This window comes from Vombatus ursinus, unplaced genomic scaffold (genome assembly GCF_900497805.2).
Source record: "Vombatus ursinus unplaced genomic scaffold, bare-nosed wombat genome assembly UNPS02012319.1, whole genome shotgun sequence".
NCBI lineage: Eukaryota > Metazoa > Chordata > Mammalia > Diprotodontia > Vombatidae > Vombatus > Vombatus ursinus.
The window spans coordinates 2,715,931-2,732,160 of NW_020952097.1; the positions used below are offsets into that span (position 1 = coordinate 2,715,931).

Genomic DNA, 16,230 nt, shown 5'->3' on the forward strand with positions numbered 1-16,230 from the left:
GCTGTGGGAACTGTTTACTCAAGACCTAAGGATGACAGTGTTGGGTTCTGCCTTTTTGTGGTTTTCAGGCTTATGAGTCCTACCCTTACACCAGCAAGTCAAGTCCTCCTATTTAGGGGGAGACTTTGGTTTGCAAACCTGTTTTCCTCACTTCAGAATTAATTAAACTGCTGTTTGATTCCTGACTCTCCTGTCTCTGACCTGCTTTGTTTGGCTCTGGTCAGCCACAGGATAGAGACCAGTCTAGTACATTTAAAATTCTTTTGACTGGCTCTGAGGCTCTAAGTTTTGTTTTTTTTTCCTCTCTCATTTTAAATCTCAACTTCCTAGTCACTAAAGATAAGAGGGTCTCAGTCAGAAGCCTTAATCTGCTTTAGAGTTAAAAATTGCTAGTCCTTCTCTAGGAGGATGGTAGGATTTTTTACATAAATGGAGATGTGTGGAAGAAGGGTGGATTTAGGGTGAAAGATGAATTTCATTTTGGACATGTCAAGTTTGAGGTACTGATGGGACAGCTAGGTGGAATTGTCCAGCATGAAATTATTGATATGACACTTAGAGTTCAGGAGAATACTGCTGGATATATAAATTGAACAGTCATCTGCATAGAGATGGTAAATGAACTGATGACACCACCAAGGAGAAACGACAGAGAAATGGAGAGAGACCCCATCATCCTCCTCCTAGGAAAACACCCACATTTAGTGGGCAGGGGATATTATTTATGGCAAACAAAAAAGCCTAAAAAGAAGCAGTCAACAGGTAGGAGGGGAACAAGGAAAGACCAAAGGAGAGAGTATCCTGGAAGAGGTCTGGTTGACTGTATGAAAAGGTGCAGAGAGGTCAAGAAAGATGGGAACTGATTGGAAGATAAAAAGGCAGTAATAGCAGAGTCTTGTGTAGGACTTGGAATTAGAAAGACCTGACTGGTTTCAGGACTTTTCTCAGACACTAATTAGCTGTATCACCCTGGGTGGGATTTCCTTCTCTGTAAAATAACAGGGTTAGACTAGATGATCTCTGATCTGATCTCAGATCTAAATCTATAATCTTATGATTTAGCATTGAAAAGATCACTGATAGCTTTCGCCAGACCCGTTTAAGCCAGAGTAATGAGGTCTGAAATCAGATTGCAAGGTAATGAAGACAGTGGATTCGGTGACTCCTCGGGTTGTAATGAGACAACCCTTTAATTAAGTTTGGCTATGAAAGGGGGATGGGGGTGGGGAGAGCTTGAAGGGGATGGCAGGAGCAAATGAAGGTTTTGGTTTTTTTTAAGGATGGAAGAGAGATGGGCATGTTTGAAGGCACCAGGAAAGGAGCCAATGGATAAAGAGAGAAAGAGAGGCTGAGGTGGGTTGTGACAGAAAATCATTTGAGGGGACAAGCTCCTTGGAGGAGACATATATACAGAGAATCGGTTTTCATAAGCAGGAACAGGGGGAACTACCTAAAAAAAATCAACCAACCTCAATTTCTTAAACAGCCCAGCAGAGAATACGGAAACACGGGTACATAACAGGAAGATGAAAACAAAAAGCTTCGGAAAGTCTCACATTGGACGTTGAAACTGGAGGTGGGGCAGAGGCGGGCCACCGAGATGTCGAATCCTCCCCTCCGCCTAGAGCGGTCGCGCGCACCCTCCCGGCCTGAGAAGGCACCGAGACCCTCGCTTCCGGTCAGAGGTTTCTGTCTCGCGGGGGGCGTTTCTGCAGTGCCGGGTGAGTCGGCGGTGGCCCAGGCCTGGTGAGGTGAGCGAGAGTGAGCGCCCCGGGGGACCTCTGCGCACGCGCCTGGGATTCCTCCGCCCTACCCTCGGGAAGGAAGGGCGGGTTGGTCCCTGGCGGCCAGATTTGGCCCGGCGTGCCGGCAGGGGGGCGGGCCCCGAGGTGGGGCTTTGGGCGCCGGGGCGGCCCCAGCAGAGAGCGGCTCTAACTCTAGAGGAGCTGGGGCGGGCTGGGCCTGGCGCGGCATCCGCCCTCCCGCGCGCGCGCCGACTCTCGGGCACGCGCGCCCCGCCCCGCCCCGCCCCGTCCCGCCCCTCACGGTGATGCTGCGATCGGACCGCGCCGCCGGCTGGGAGAGGGTGCCCGCGGATTCCTCGCGGAGCCCCAGCCGATCCTTCCCCAGCCTCCATCGCGTGCTGAGCCCCAGCCGAGCTCTAGCCGAGTCCCCACTTGAGAGCCGGCAGGGGCCGGAGATCCTGCCAAACATCGACCCTCGAGCAATAAGGCAAGCTTGTTTTTAGTAATAATATACATGTCAGTGCTTACAGACACAGTGAATTAAAATGTATTAAGCGCCTACTATGTGCCAGGCGCTGTGCTAAGCGCTAGGAATACAAAGAAAGGCAAAGGGCAGTCACAAAACACAAAACCTCTGTGTTTGGGGTCACTAACAGCTCGGGAACCAAGAGAGGCTTATTAGCCATGGCTCTTGAGCTGAACTTTGAAAGGAATTTGGGGGTTCCAAGATGACGAAGTGGAGAGAGAATGCCAACTCTAAAGGACAGCAGCAGAGTGCTGCAGATACAAAGCTTAGATCTCACTTTCCAGGCTCTCTTAGTTGGGGGATAAGAGACACTCACAGGTAATTGTAATGCGAAACTTTACATGATAAATGACGTAGAATGGGTTGTGAAAGCCCAAAGTTCCGTGGTGTCGTAGCAGGCAGGAGGCACCCCCAATTCCTAAAGAGATCCCTTCTGACAAGGCTAACTGTCATCAGTTTCTGGTTCTTTGGGGCCATATCCGCTCAAAAGTCATAGCTTATGAGCCCGTATTGATATGTTTAATCATGGAGGGAACATAATTAGTTCAAGGCAAAGGCATTTATTGAAACAACATAATTAGAAAAGTATTGATGAAACACTTCCCCTGTAAATCTGAAGGCAAATTCTTTCAAATACACTATCGGTGGGAAAAATAGACATGTAAGTAAGGGATGGGCAATGGCATATATCTGGAAGGGCAGCACCTCTGGTGCTAAGGTCCTTGTTAAGATCTCCAGTGAATTGTGTAATGACAGATCCATGTCTTTCCCGTTTTATCTCCTTTCTGGATGTTAGCTGCTGAGAGCTACTGGCTCTCCTAGGGTCACTGTCTTGCCACAGGCACCCTTTACCATGCTCTATCAAACTCAAACCTATTTTTTTATCCTTAAACTTGTTCTTCTGATTATTTCTGTCTGGGATACTACCATTTATTTACCCAATCTCCTATGTTCAAAACATTAAGGTTATCTTTAGTATTTTTCCCTCACATCCATTTAATTGTCAAATTCTATCAGCCATCTTCACAACATCTATTATCCATTCCTTTCTCTATCCTCTGATACAGGTCCTCATTATCACTTGCTCAGACTATTATAAGTCTTAAAGTGCTATATACTGTGATATTTTAATGGATCTCATCTATCATAGATTTACCCTTTACTGACACATATCACACCCCACCCATATTTCTCATCCTCTATGATTCTTGTCTATGTACAGAATTATATAAATGTGAGTTTGTCACTTATTGTTTTAATTACTGTAATGTAGGAAATTAGACTTATTCTGCTTAATCCCAGAGTACTGAAACAGAAACAATCAGACTTACAGAGAGGCAGATTTCAGTTTAATAGAAGGAGGAACTTTCTAACAATTACATCTCTTCCCAAATGGAGAAGACTGCCCTCAGAGGGATGCAGTTCATTAGTAGATGTCATAGGATCACAGACCTTGGGCTAGAACCCCTCATTTTACAGACAAAGAAGTTGGAGGCTAAATGATTTGACCAAGTTCATACAGCAGTGAGATCAGATGGAGACTGATGACCACTTAGGGATTATAGGAAGGTGTGTTAGATGCCATGGAGGTCATCCACATATGAGGAAAGTGAGCCCCAGAGAGGTCAAGTGCTTTGCCTAAGGTCATACAGTTATTGAGTAGCAGAAGGGAGATTCCAATCCAGGTACTCCACCTCCCCATCCTGGGCTCTGACTCCCATATGTACCACAGTGCCTCCTATATTGTAGAGGAAGCTTTTATTCCAGTATGAGTTGAACTAGATTCACCCTGCCAAGTTTTCTTCTTGTTCTGTGATTCTATGGTTATTATTACACTAGCCTTCTAACAAATACAGGCCTCGAAACTGTAGATAGTCATAGAGTATCAGAGCTGTATGGGACTTTACAAATTATTTTGTTGATTATTGATTGATTATTTGGTTACTTTACAGATGGGAAACTGAAGTCCAGAGAGGGGCAGTGCCTTTTTTATGGTCACACGGTGAGTTAGTTTTTGAGCTGGCAGTAGAACCTAGGGCCCCCCAGCACCATGAGTCTGTCCTTGGAATTGTGGACTCATAAGATTACTGAGGTGAGAGGGAGTTTAGAGCTTTGTAGTCCATTGTTTCCCAACCACTGGCCCTGGAAAATTGTTACTGGTTACACTCTGGGAAAGGACTTTTGCTGTTGACATTCACTTCTGTAGTGAGTTTTGAAAGACCAGTGCATTAGGAGCAAGCCTTCACAGGCTTGCGATAGGGAGACCTGAGCCTGCTAATGGATTCAACACAAGAAGTATTCATCAAGCACCTACTCTCTGCCAGTCACCATTCCAGGCACAGGGAGTGCAGAGAAAAATGAAACAGTCTTGCTTTCAATGAATTCATTTTATTGGGGAGAATAGTATGTATGCAGAAAATTAAATACAAATATATAGGTAAAGTGATTTGCAAGAGAGAACATTATCAACTGGGGATCAGAATAGATTTCCTGTAGAACACGGCACTCAAGATAATTTTGAAGGAAGTTTAGGATCCTATGAGGTAGAGATGGGGCTTCCCAACTGCCTAATATTGCCCTTTCTGCCTTAAGAACAGCCAGCCTGCCTGGGTTCCATGACTATCTTTGTGGGGCTGTGAGCATTTTTTGAAGCATCTGAAGATGTTCTGGCTCATGGATGGGAGCAGGGTGGTTGAAGAAAGCTTTCTGGAGGCATCAAGTGTTAAGAATTGATTTAGAAAGAACTGATAAAGTGGTATAGGCAGTGAGGAGAAGACTTTTCATGTTGAGGAATGAATGAGGCTGGAAATTTGGGATCTGTGCTGGTCTCCTTAAAGTTCTTTTTTTCCTCTAAATCTTCTTAGGTTCCTAACAGTTATACCACAGGAAGGCTAGGAAAACTGACAATGGAAGCTAAATACCTGTCAGCCAGGCCACAGGTAAGCAGTCTTTTAATTGTTTCAGACCCAGCGTGGCCTTGATTTCATTCCTTGTCCAGGAGTTTCTCTGTTGGTTTCTTTCCCCTTCAGGAACCTGAGCTCAAATACGCTTTTCTTGGAGGCTATACCAGGTCTGGGAATGATAAATACTATGGCCTGTATCCCAGATGTCTAGGCTGTCCCCAGTATATACACACACCCCTTTTACCCATACAGTTACGGAGTTTGAAGTCTGAGGTTTGAAGTTTGAGGTCCGAGGGCCTCTTTTTTAAGTCATTGTAGTTAGGATGAGGGATTTTGCCTCTTTGGGGATTTGGAAAGTATTTTTGAAAGTCCTGTCCCCGCCCAAAGTGTGACTATCCTCACCCCATCAACCCCCGCTCTCTGCTGAGAAATAGATTCACACTCTATTCGTTCCAGCTTGGCAGAAACATGCATAAAGTGGACGCCATCCACCTTTTTAAATATACCTCGATGGGTTCACGCACTCAGTTTTGCCACTTCCCTTCCCACCCTCTTCCCGTTGGCCAGAGAAGTAGGACTGTGCTGGGGCTGCAGCAGGAACATACTATTTCAGGCATTAATAATATTTGAGGATGTGGCTGTTTACCTCACCCGAGGGGAGTGGAACTGTCTGGAGCCTGCTCAGAAGAGCCTGTACAGGGATGTGATGCTGGAGAATTATGAGAACGTGGTCTCATTGGGTAAGTTCTATCCTCTGGCTCATTTCTAAGATTCTTCGCCTCCTGTTTGGTAAATAGCAATGGGGGCTGATGGGCCATTTGTGTTTGTTTGAAAGGTTCAGGAATCAGAAATCTCTAGTCCTGTTGAGACTCAAACATAGGATATTTTTGTTCTTTTTTCCCATTCCACAGGCCTAGTCTGCTTAGAGCTGAAAATGGGCAATTCTTTAATGATCCCCAGAATTATAATTTCATCTTCTTCAGGTTCCCTGGAGGAAACCTCAGTCCCAGAATTCTTCTTGGTATCCGCTGGAAATGTTGAAGGCACCGCCATCTATCCAGTCACTTAGGTTTACAACCTTGGAGTCATCCCTGACTCTTCCCTTTTCCTTATCCCTCTTTTTTTTTTGGCTAGGTAATGGGGTTAAGTGCTTACCCAGGGTCACACAGCTATGTGTGTGAGGCTGGATATGAACTCAGGTCCTCTTGAATCCAGGGTCGGTGATCTATCCACTGCACCACCTAGCTGCCCCACTTTCTTATCCCTCATATCCAGTCAGTACCAAGTCTTGCTGCCCTGAGTCTCTGGGAAGCCCTTTGCCCATCTGCCTTTCAGCACCATGACCCCTCTTCCCATTTCCTGCTCTGAAGACAGCTTGGGTACTGCTCACCTAGTCCTTTTGAGGCTCTAGGAAGCAGTGGGACATAGTGTAGTTAGAAGACCTAGGTTCAAATCCTGCCTCTCATTCTCAATACCTGTGTGAGTAGATAAGGTCAGATATTATTATATAAACATCAGATACTATTATTATTCCTCTTCTTCCTTACCCTCTTCCTAGCCTTCCTGCAGCCTGCCTCTCTTAGATGTTGTCATGGGACACAAAAGACCACTCTCATTTGCTTCTGGCACCACATAACTCTCTGAAGTTGTGTGTCTAGAAGCTACAAAAAACCCTGACAGTACTATATAAGCTCCTTGAGGACAAAGACTTTAATTTTGATCTTTGTCTCCTTAGACCTAGCACAGTACCCGGTACAGTAGGTGCTTAAAAAATGCTGATGGGATTGAAGATTCAGCCTTCACTTGATCTTTTGCATTTTTCTTCTTTTCTCCTTTCACACCACAGCCTCCTAGTTCAGGTCTCCATTACTTGCCTTCCTAATTGGTCTCCTTCCAGCCTCCTCCTCTCTAATCCATCCTCCATACAGCTTCCAAATTGTTTTTAAAACAGCTATGTGATCCTGTCACTGCTGTGCTCCAGAGGCTCCCTATTACCCCAGGATAAAATATGAGTGCCTGTCTTTGGCATTTAAAGCATTTCACAGTCTGGCTTCAGCCTGGTCCTCTAGGTTTATTGCAGGTTACTTGGCTTTCCAGGCAAAGTGGTCTGTTGGTCAGTTTCCTGTACCTGACATTCCATCTCTGTACCTTTGCGTAGTCTGTTCTCCATGGCTAGAATACATTCATTCTCTTCTGGCCTCAATATTATGGAATCCATCCCTAGCTCCAGGGCTCAGCTTAGGTACCACTTCTTGCAGGATGCTAATTCTGATCCTCCCCAGTTGCTAAGGCCTCCCTCTGCCCATCCTCATGCCTTCATATCTGCCTTGTGTATATGTTATGTGTATCTTTCTATGTACATGCTCTCCACTGCCATAGATCATAAGCTCCCTGAGGTCAGGGGCTTCTTGTTTTTGTCTGTATCTTCAGCACCTAGCATAGTTCTTAACACATAGAAGGAACTTAATAAATGCCTGTTGAATTGAATGTACCTAGAGGTAGGAATTTCCCATCCTCTTAGTAGGAAGAAAACACATGAACTTTTTGTTTTCTGTGCCCTGACTTCCCTTCCCTTCCTTCCTTTGTTCTCTGAGGCTTCCCACATTGAAGTATAGTCCTTTGAGGACATGCAGCATATTCCTACAGCCTTGCCTTCTGTTCATAGCCTCTCCCCTACCTGTTCTCTTAGAGATACAAGGTCTGGGTCTAAGCTGGGGGCATCTCTTTGTATTCAGGACAAACTACCAAACACCATTTCCTTCCCTATGAGCAGGATTTCCAGTATCTAAACCTGATGTGATCTCCCAACTCGAGCGAGGGGAAGAGCCATGGGTTGTGCACACACAGGAGAAAGTTTCCTTGAAAGGAAATTGTTCAGGTGAGTGTGTGAGAATCTTTCCTTCATTCGGTCATTGAACAGGCTTTTCTTTACTGAGCATCTTTTATGTGCTTACTCGGACATTAGGCATGATTGTTGAGTCAGATTTACTGTAATAAGAAGAGGCAGTTTCTTCCTTAAAGGTGGTCACTCTGTTTGGGGAAGTAGAATAGGAAAAATGAACTCTTCCAGGAACAAGTAAAGGCAGCGTATGAAGCCACACCAGCCCTGCCTATGTCCATAGAGGCTGAGGGGGTAAAACCTTCAGAGTATTCAGAGCATAGGAAGTATATGCAGGGCAGGCTCCTTGGAGGACATGATATCAATTCAAAGAGTCATAGGATTAAAGGATTTAGAGTTGGGAGCAACCTTAGAGGCCATCTTGGCTAACACCTTCATTTTACAGGAACTGAGATTAGGTGAGAGTTCAGGGGCACTTGTATACCTGCTGTGTCCCCCAGGATAATATAAACTCATTAGGGCCAGAGACAGTTTAATTTTTTTTTTTTTGTACCGAAGTGCATAGGGATAGAAATAAGACCTGGACCTATGATTTCATTGATACAGGGAACCTCTGAATGAACAGTTGCCTTCACCAATGCAGATACACACCTTCTCTGTAACTTACAGTCTTGCCTAATGTGCTGAAAGGCAGGTGCTTAATAAATGTTGACTTGAATTATGTTATCTGCACCCTCCATGCCATCCTCTGTGGGCTTCCCACTTTTAACAGACCTACCTCCTTTGTTAGATAGCTATGTTGTGGCTCTGTTTTAGCTCTGGCATCTGATCCTTGGCCTGCATTGGTCTTGGAGGTACTGACTGCTATGTTTGACTCTGATACTTGCAAGCTACATGACCCTTAAGTCACTTAGCCCCCCTGATCCTTAGTTTCTCCATAATCCAAAATGGGGATAATAAATACGTAATAAATAATGTGCACAAATAAATAATAAATGGGATTATAAATAATAAATAAATAATAATACAACCCCTCATAGAATTGTGGGAAAAGGGCTATATAAATCTTAAAGTGCTCAGTCTGTGTGAGCTGTTAGGCTTACTAGGCCTTCATAAGGTGGTGGTATCAGATTATATCTTGGCCTCCCAGTGGTGAGTGGCTTTTTAGTAATGACCACCCAGATAACCAACACTGCCCTCAGTCAACCCCAGTGACCTTTTGAGAGCTTTGTCTGAGAATCTTCACAGAAAACTTTGTCTGAAGATCTCTGTTGAAAAACCTCTGTTGAGGCTTATTGTGCTAAATTCTTAAATGTCCAAAAATACTTACAGCTCTGGTCTATCTCACCCACTGCTTTCTTATTCTGAATTCTTGTCACCACAAAAACACTATCTGTGTGAGTTTGTAGGACAAGTAATTTGACCTCACTGGGCCTCAGTTTCCTAATCTTTAAAATGAAGGGGTTGGACTAGATGTACTTTCAGATCTCTTCCAGCTTTAGTGCCTAGGATCCTGGGGTTATCCTATCATTCCTCACCTTTGGCTTTTGACTTTGTGTTTCTCACTGAAGATTTGGCACAAGGGAGTACACCATTAATTTTACTCAAATTAAACTAGACCTATTTGGCAAAAAAAAAAGAAAGAAAGAAAAATAATAACTCAATAATCATATGTCCCAGAGTGAGCCTGAGATGTGAATCTGCTTCCCTGAGGGGCAGGGAGAGGGGACAGTGGTGTAGAGCCTGTACCAGAGGAGAAAGTAAAGGGCAGACCACAAGCAGGAGATAGTGGCATCTCATTCAACCGTGGCTTATGCTCAGCCTGCTTCATGCCCACTGCATCCAACCTGGCTTTAGAACTAATCCTTTAACTGAAGTTACAGATCCAATTTACTGGCTTCCATACCTCCTGTGCTTTATGGGCAATTGAAGGTTCTTAAGGCAAGCCACTTTTGACTGTAGGTAATTTTTGCTTTAATCACTGATTTTAGAACTTGATACTTGAGTCAAAAATGACACCCCTGTATAATAACTTTTTGATTACTATGACCTTATGTTTCCCTCAGGATGACTTAGAATCAGAGCTTTAGCATAAGAAAGGATCTTAGCAACCATCTGGTCCAGCTTCTTCATTTTGCTGATGAAAGAAACTGACTCTCAGAGGATTTCCCATTGGTATCCCCAGGGCCCAGCCCTGTGCCTGGTACATAGTAGGTACTTCATAAACCATTGTTTGTTCATTCATTTATTCAGTGCCTTGGCCAGGGTCACACAACTATTGGGGGTAGAATAGGGACTTAGGCCCTGGTCTTGTCTGTCTCAACTGTTGTTCAAGCCTCTCTTCACAATTGCCTAAAGACCTTTGGAGTTGCTGAACAAATACTGGAGGCCAGGTATTTCCTGTACTCTTGTTCCCATAAGGGTTTTGATCAAGTTAGGAGACTTGGGTTTAAATCTTCTCTTCCACATTTACTGTCTGTGTGACCACAGGCAAATTATTCAATCTGTCAGAGCTTCAGTTTCCTCATCTGCAAAATGGGTCTAACAATATTTACACTGCCTACCTCACAGGATTATGGGGAGGAAAATACTTTGCAAACCTTAACGTGCTAGAGAATTGTGGGCTATTATTCTTAGGCTGAGGAAGAAATGTGGCATAATAGGTAGGTAAATAGATAGATATAGCCTTAGAGTCAGGAAAATCTGGGTTCAAGTTTAGCCTCTGACACATCCTGGGTGTGAGTAAGGGCAAGTCACTAAAACATTACAGAAGAGTAGCTGATCTGCACCTGTGAAGGAAGGTTCCACACCATGGGATTTGTTGTAACAACTGATAAAGTCACAGGTCTGGGCAAAAAAGAATTCTTAGGTAACCAAAGGCCCTTCTTATGCCCAGTTGTCTGAATTTGGCAGCTGACCCAGCCTTCCTTTACATTTTCATCTCATCCTTCCTGACTTAGTGAGACAGTGTGTTTGCTGTTTGGTTTTGTTTAAGTATAGAATTTCTACCTCTAGCAATTCCTGGAAACTTCTAATGATGTTTTAACTGTTACTCTAGCCAACTGGCTCTCAAACTTTTGGTTTTTTTATGACTATAATTCCCCTCAGCATCCCCATATAACATATAGTTTCACATATTTAAATATATACATATGTATGACAAAAACGAGCAAAAAAAATCAGTATAAGTGATCAGTATGTTGAAAAAGTCTAAAAATATGTGCAATGTATAACATGTGTGCATCTTCCCCTTCTACAAAGGGGAGGAATGGCAGTATTTTCTCATCTCTCTCTTTTTTTTTTTTTTTGGCAAGGCAATTGGGGTTAAGTGACTTGCCCAGGGTGACACAGCTAGTAAGTGTCAAATGTCTGGTCTGAGATCAGATTTGAACTCAGGTCCTGCTGACTCCAGGGCTGGTGATCTATCCACTGTACCACCTGGCTGCCCCTATACAAACTCTTTATATTTGACATCATTCACTTTTAAAAAAATAAGTTTTAATTGATGTGTTTTTTTAATATCACCATAGTTTTCTCCCAGTATCTTTCCCATTAATGAGTTCTCCATTAATTCTATTAGTTTTCTATTAATTCTATTAGTTTTCCACTAATTCTATCAGTTTCTTGGCTTGTCCTTCATAATCTGTCTCAAGGACAGTCACATGCATGCCAGATAAGTGTAAAATTTTCTATCCCAGAGAGCTATCTTATAAAACAAGTAGTATTTTTTAAGACAAAAAAGAAAAAGAGGAAAAAAATCAGCGTAACTGATCAGTACATCAAAAAATTCTGAAAATATGTTCAACATTTGTGGGAGTTTCTTCTCATATCTCTTCTTTCAAGCTCTGCTTGTTCTTTATATCTTTACAACATTCACTTTTGATTTTTTTGTGTGTGATGGTTGTTTCCATTTGCATGGCTGTAGTCATTGTGTGTATTGTTTTCATGTCTCTACTCACTTTACTATGCATCAGTTCATGTAGATCTTTCCATGCTTCTCCATATTCATCACATTCATCATTTCTTACAGCACAGTAATATCACATTGTGTTTACATACTAGTTTGTTTATCTGTTCCCCAATCAATGGGTATCTACTTTGTAATTCTTTGCTATCACAGAAATGTGCTTCTATAAATATTTTGGCAATGGAAACTCTAGGTCTAAAGTTATGGGCATTTTAGTCACTTTATTTGTATGATTCCAGATTGCTTTCCAAAATGGTTGTCCTGATTTATAGCTCCATCAACAATGTACTAGTAATGCAACTCTCTAAATACTCTTCCTTTAGCTCATTACCTTCTCAATCATTCTGCCCATGGTTCCCAAGAGTTCCTTTTCTCTTATTCTTAGTTCACCTCTCTGATATTGCTAATCATGGTTTGTTATCTTTTAGCCCTTTGGTTCGCTTTGTTATGTTTTCCCCTTCTTCTTTGAGCTCTTATTCTCCAGCTTCACCCAACCCTGGTGTTTGTTATCATTTTCTTCATTTTATTTCTCCCTTCCATCCTCTACTGAGACTGTGTAGCTAGCATTGAAATCTTTCAGCACCAAGTGTCCTTGGAGATTAGATTTGTCTCATTCCTACCCCTATAATTTCTTTTCTGCCAGGATGAAGGGCAGGTAACATATATACTTTAAATTCATTGTTACAGATTTTGAGACCAGGCCTGAGAATGAGAGGTTGTCGCAAAAGCAGAAAATTCCTCAGGAGATGGAATTACAAGCAACTGCTTTGGAAAGATTTACAGGGCATCTTCCCCAGAAATTCAAGTGTGGAGAAGCCTGTGAAAATAAAGACAAATCAAAGGAAAATCAGGAATACCTAACAGAAGGACTGAGAAAACTTTTTTCACAGAAAAGGGGTTTCAAGCCAGTGACAGTGATCCACCAGAAGTTCCCCACAAGGGAGAGACATCAAGAATGTAATGAATTTCAAAAAAGCTTCAGAAAGGAGTCAAACCCTGTTGGACATCAAAGAATTCCTTCTGGAAGGAAGACTCAGCCATGTGATAAAATGAGCCAAAGCCTCAAAGAGGATTCAGACCAAATGAAGGGCCAAGTGGAAAAGAAATTTTATAAACGTAATGCATATCAGAAGAGTTTCAGGCAAAGTGCAACCCAATCTGGACATCATCAAATTAACTATGGAGAGAAACCCTATGAGTGTAATGAATGTGGAAAAACCTTCCGTCAAAGCTCAGCCCTGAATCTTCATCACAGAATTCATACTGGTGAGAAACCCTATGAGTGTAATGAGTGTGGGCAGACCTTTAGCCAGCTTTCTAACCTTAGCACACACCAGAGAATTCACACTGGAGAGAAACCCTATGAGTGTACAGAATGTGGGAAAGCCTTCCGTCAGCATTCAGTTTTTATTCGACACCAGAGAATTCACACTGGTGAGAAACCCTATGAGTGTAATGAGTGTGGGAAAGCCTTTACTACCTGTTCATCCCTTATTCTGCATTACAGAATCCATACTGGAGAGAAACCCTATGAATGTAATGAATGTGGCAAAGCCTTTAGTCAGAGCTCATCTCTTATTCTGCATCATAGAATTCATACTGGAGAGAAACCATTTAAATGTAATGAATGTGGACAAACCTTTAGCCAGTTATCAACCCTTATTAAACATGAGAGAACACATAATGGAGAGAAACCCTATTTATGTAATGAATGTGGGAAATCTTTCCGTCAGGACTGTCAGCTTCTTTTCCATCAGAGAACTCACAATGGTGAGAAACCCTTTCAGTGTAATGTATGTGGAAAAGACTTCAGTGCTCGTGCATCCCTCATTCAGCACCAGAGAATTCATACTGGAGAGAAGCCCTATGAGTGCAGTGAATGTGAGAAAGCCTTCCGTAGACGATCAGAATTTATTCGGCATCAGAGGGTACATACTGGAGAAAAGCCATATGTATGTAATCAGTGTGGAAAATCCTTCAGTGTGCACTCTTGCTTTATCCGACACCAGAGGATTCATACAGGCGAGAAACCTTATAAATGCAATGAATGTGGGAAGGCCTTCCGTCAGAGCTCTCATCTTCTCACACATCAGAGAATTCATACTGGAGAGAAACCTTACGAGTGTAAAGAATGTAGGAAATTTTTCTGTCACAGAATATCCCTCATTCAGCATCAGAGAGTTCACATTGGAGAGAAACCCTGTGAAAAAGTTGTCACTTCATGGCTTACCATGACTTATCATGACTTATAGCTATACAAGAAGTAACCTGTCTGATTTATGTCCTTTTTCAGTGTGTGGGGTGGACTGCATCAACCACCTGACTCAACTGAAATATGAACCTTCCCTGAAAATGGAGGCTGAATCACTGTGCAAACCCCTGATAGACTTAACCATACATTTCTACACCTTTTTACAGGCAGAGTCTGATTTGTGTACACCACATTATATGACTGATTGAAGCTGAGGAACTTCAGTGGTGGCTTTCAGAGGAAGCAGCTCTGGTGACCAGAGGCCCCACACACGCTCTCATCATTTGAAAATGACATAAAAGCTGGTGCCTCTCAGTTCTATTGTTTTTACCCAGGTGCCTTTGGAATGCCTTCCCACTCACTGTAATTTGCTGCACACCAGGAGTTGAGGCCTAGAGGTTGCCATCTGGGGCTACTTAGTGCAGCTGAATAATCCTTCCCTCCCAAAGGCTTATTAAAATTCATGAGTTCTCCCCATTTGTGATTAGGGGTTTCCCACAGTAGCTTTTTGTATTTACTGATCTCCTTGGCAACTTTGAGTTGCTTTATGCTCTTCAGGGCCTGGGACTTTGTCTTAATTATCTATTGTGCCGGTCGCGCCGTGCACTCTCCTCCTAACAGGAGCAGGCTGCCAGGGTCATACTCACCAGTCCTCGGAGCCTACCCGGATAAACACAGAGACGAGCCGATCAGGAGGTGCAAGCACTCGGACTTTATTCAGAGACCATCACAGCAAGACCAAGCAGGAAATCAAGAGCAGGAGCAAGAGAGAGAGCTCCGATCCCTACCGCCCCTTATATACCTTCCTAGCCCCTCCTCCTCAGCCCGCCTACTAGTGATCGATTGTAGGGTCAGATACCGGAAGGGGACGTCTGGGGTTAGCGCTGCAGCAAGGGAGAGGACGTGACAAAGGAAGCTAGGCCCAGATACCGGAAGGAGACGTCTGGGGTTAGCGCTGCACCTAGGGAGAGGACGTGACAAAGGAAGCTCGTTCTCTGCCGTCCTACTCCCACGTGGCACAGCCCCCTGCCTCAGGAGCACATGCTCCGGTTACTTCCCCATATCCTGTTCCTGCCCCAGTTCACCACAGCTCCACATGGCACAGCCCCCTGCCTCGGGAGCGTGAGCTCTGGTTACTTCCTGATATCTTGTCCCTGCCCCATCTTACCACAACTCACACGTGGCACGTAGCCAATATCAGACAATCCCTCACAATCTATTATATTCCCCCAAGGCCCAACACCAAGTTCTGCATGTGGGAGATATGATAGAGACTAGACCTGTGATTTCATTGGTTGGTAGTGGGAGCTCCTGGCAGGAATGCAGGTCCATCCCATCTTGTCTAGAACACTGAGATTTGAGGTGACTTGTAGTGACACACACTATATGTCAGAGGCAGGACTTGAACCAGGGTGTCCTGGCTCCCTGCCAGCTTTCTATCCTCTATACCATGGCTGCTTCTAAACAGAGAGAGTGCAGTGGGGAAAGCACTGGGTCTGGAGACCTAGGCTTCAACCCCTGATCTGACTAGCAGTGTGACTGACTATGAGCAGATTTCTTAACCTTTTGGAGCTTAAATGTCCTTAGATAACTGTAGACTAATTTATGTTAAATAGCTTTTCTTATAAAATACAAATACTGCTTGTAACTACTATTTCATTCTCTACTTAGTGGGAATTCTATTGGGTGACTTTAAAAAGCCCTAGGGAGTTGTTTTCAATTCAAAAAGCATTTATGAAATCCCATTTGTATTTATTCATAGAACACTGGGTAAAGCTGGGGAAGACAGAAAATTTAGATATGACCAGGTCCTTGTCTCAAAGGATCCTTCAGTCTAATGTGGTACATATAATTACACATAAATGCATAATTAGTATGCATTAGTATGTGAAGTCTGGGGATGGGGAAAGGTAAAGGGTTGAATTCAGTTAGTGGTGGGGATGGGGGGAGGAGAAAGATTCTAGGGAATAAAAAGTGTCCATGAGAAAGAACTCGGGCA

The 16,230-nt window shown here is 43.5% G+C and overlaps 1 pseudogene; it reads left to right on the top strand.

Moving 5' to 3' along the window:
- Positions 1–1,474: 1,474 nt before the first annotated feature.
- Positions 1,475–14,186, top strand: LOC114039751 (annotated as a pseudogene).
- Positions 14,187–16,230: the final 2,044 nt, after the last annotated feature.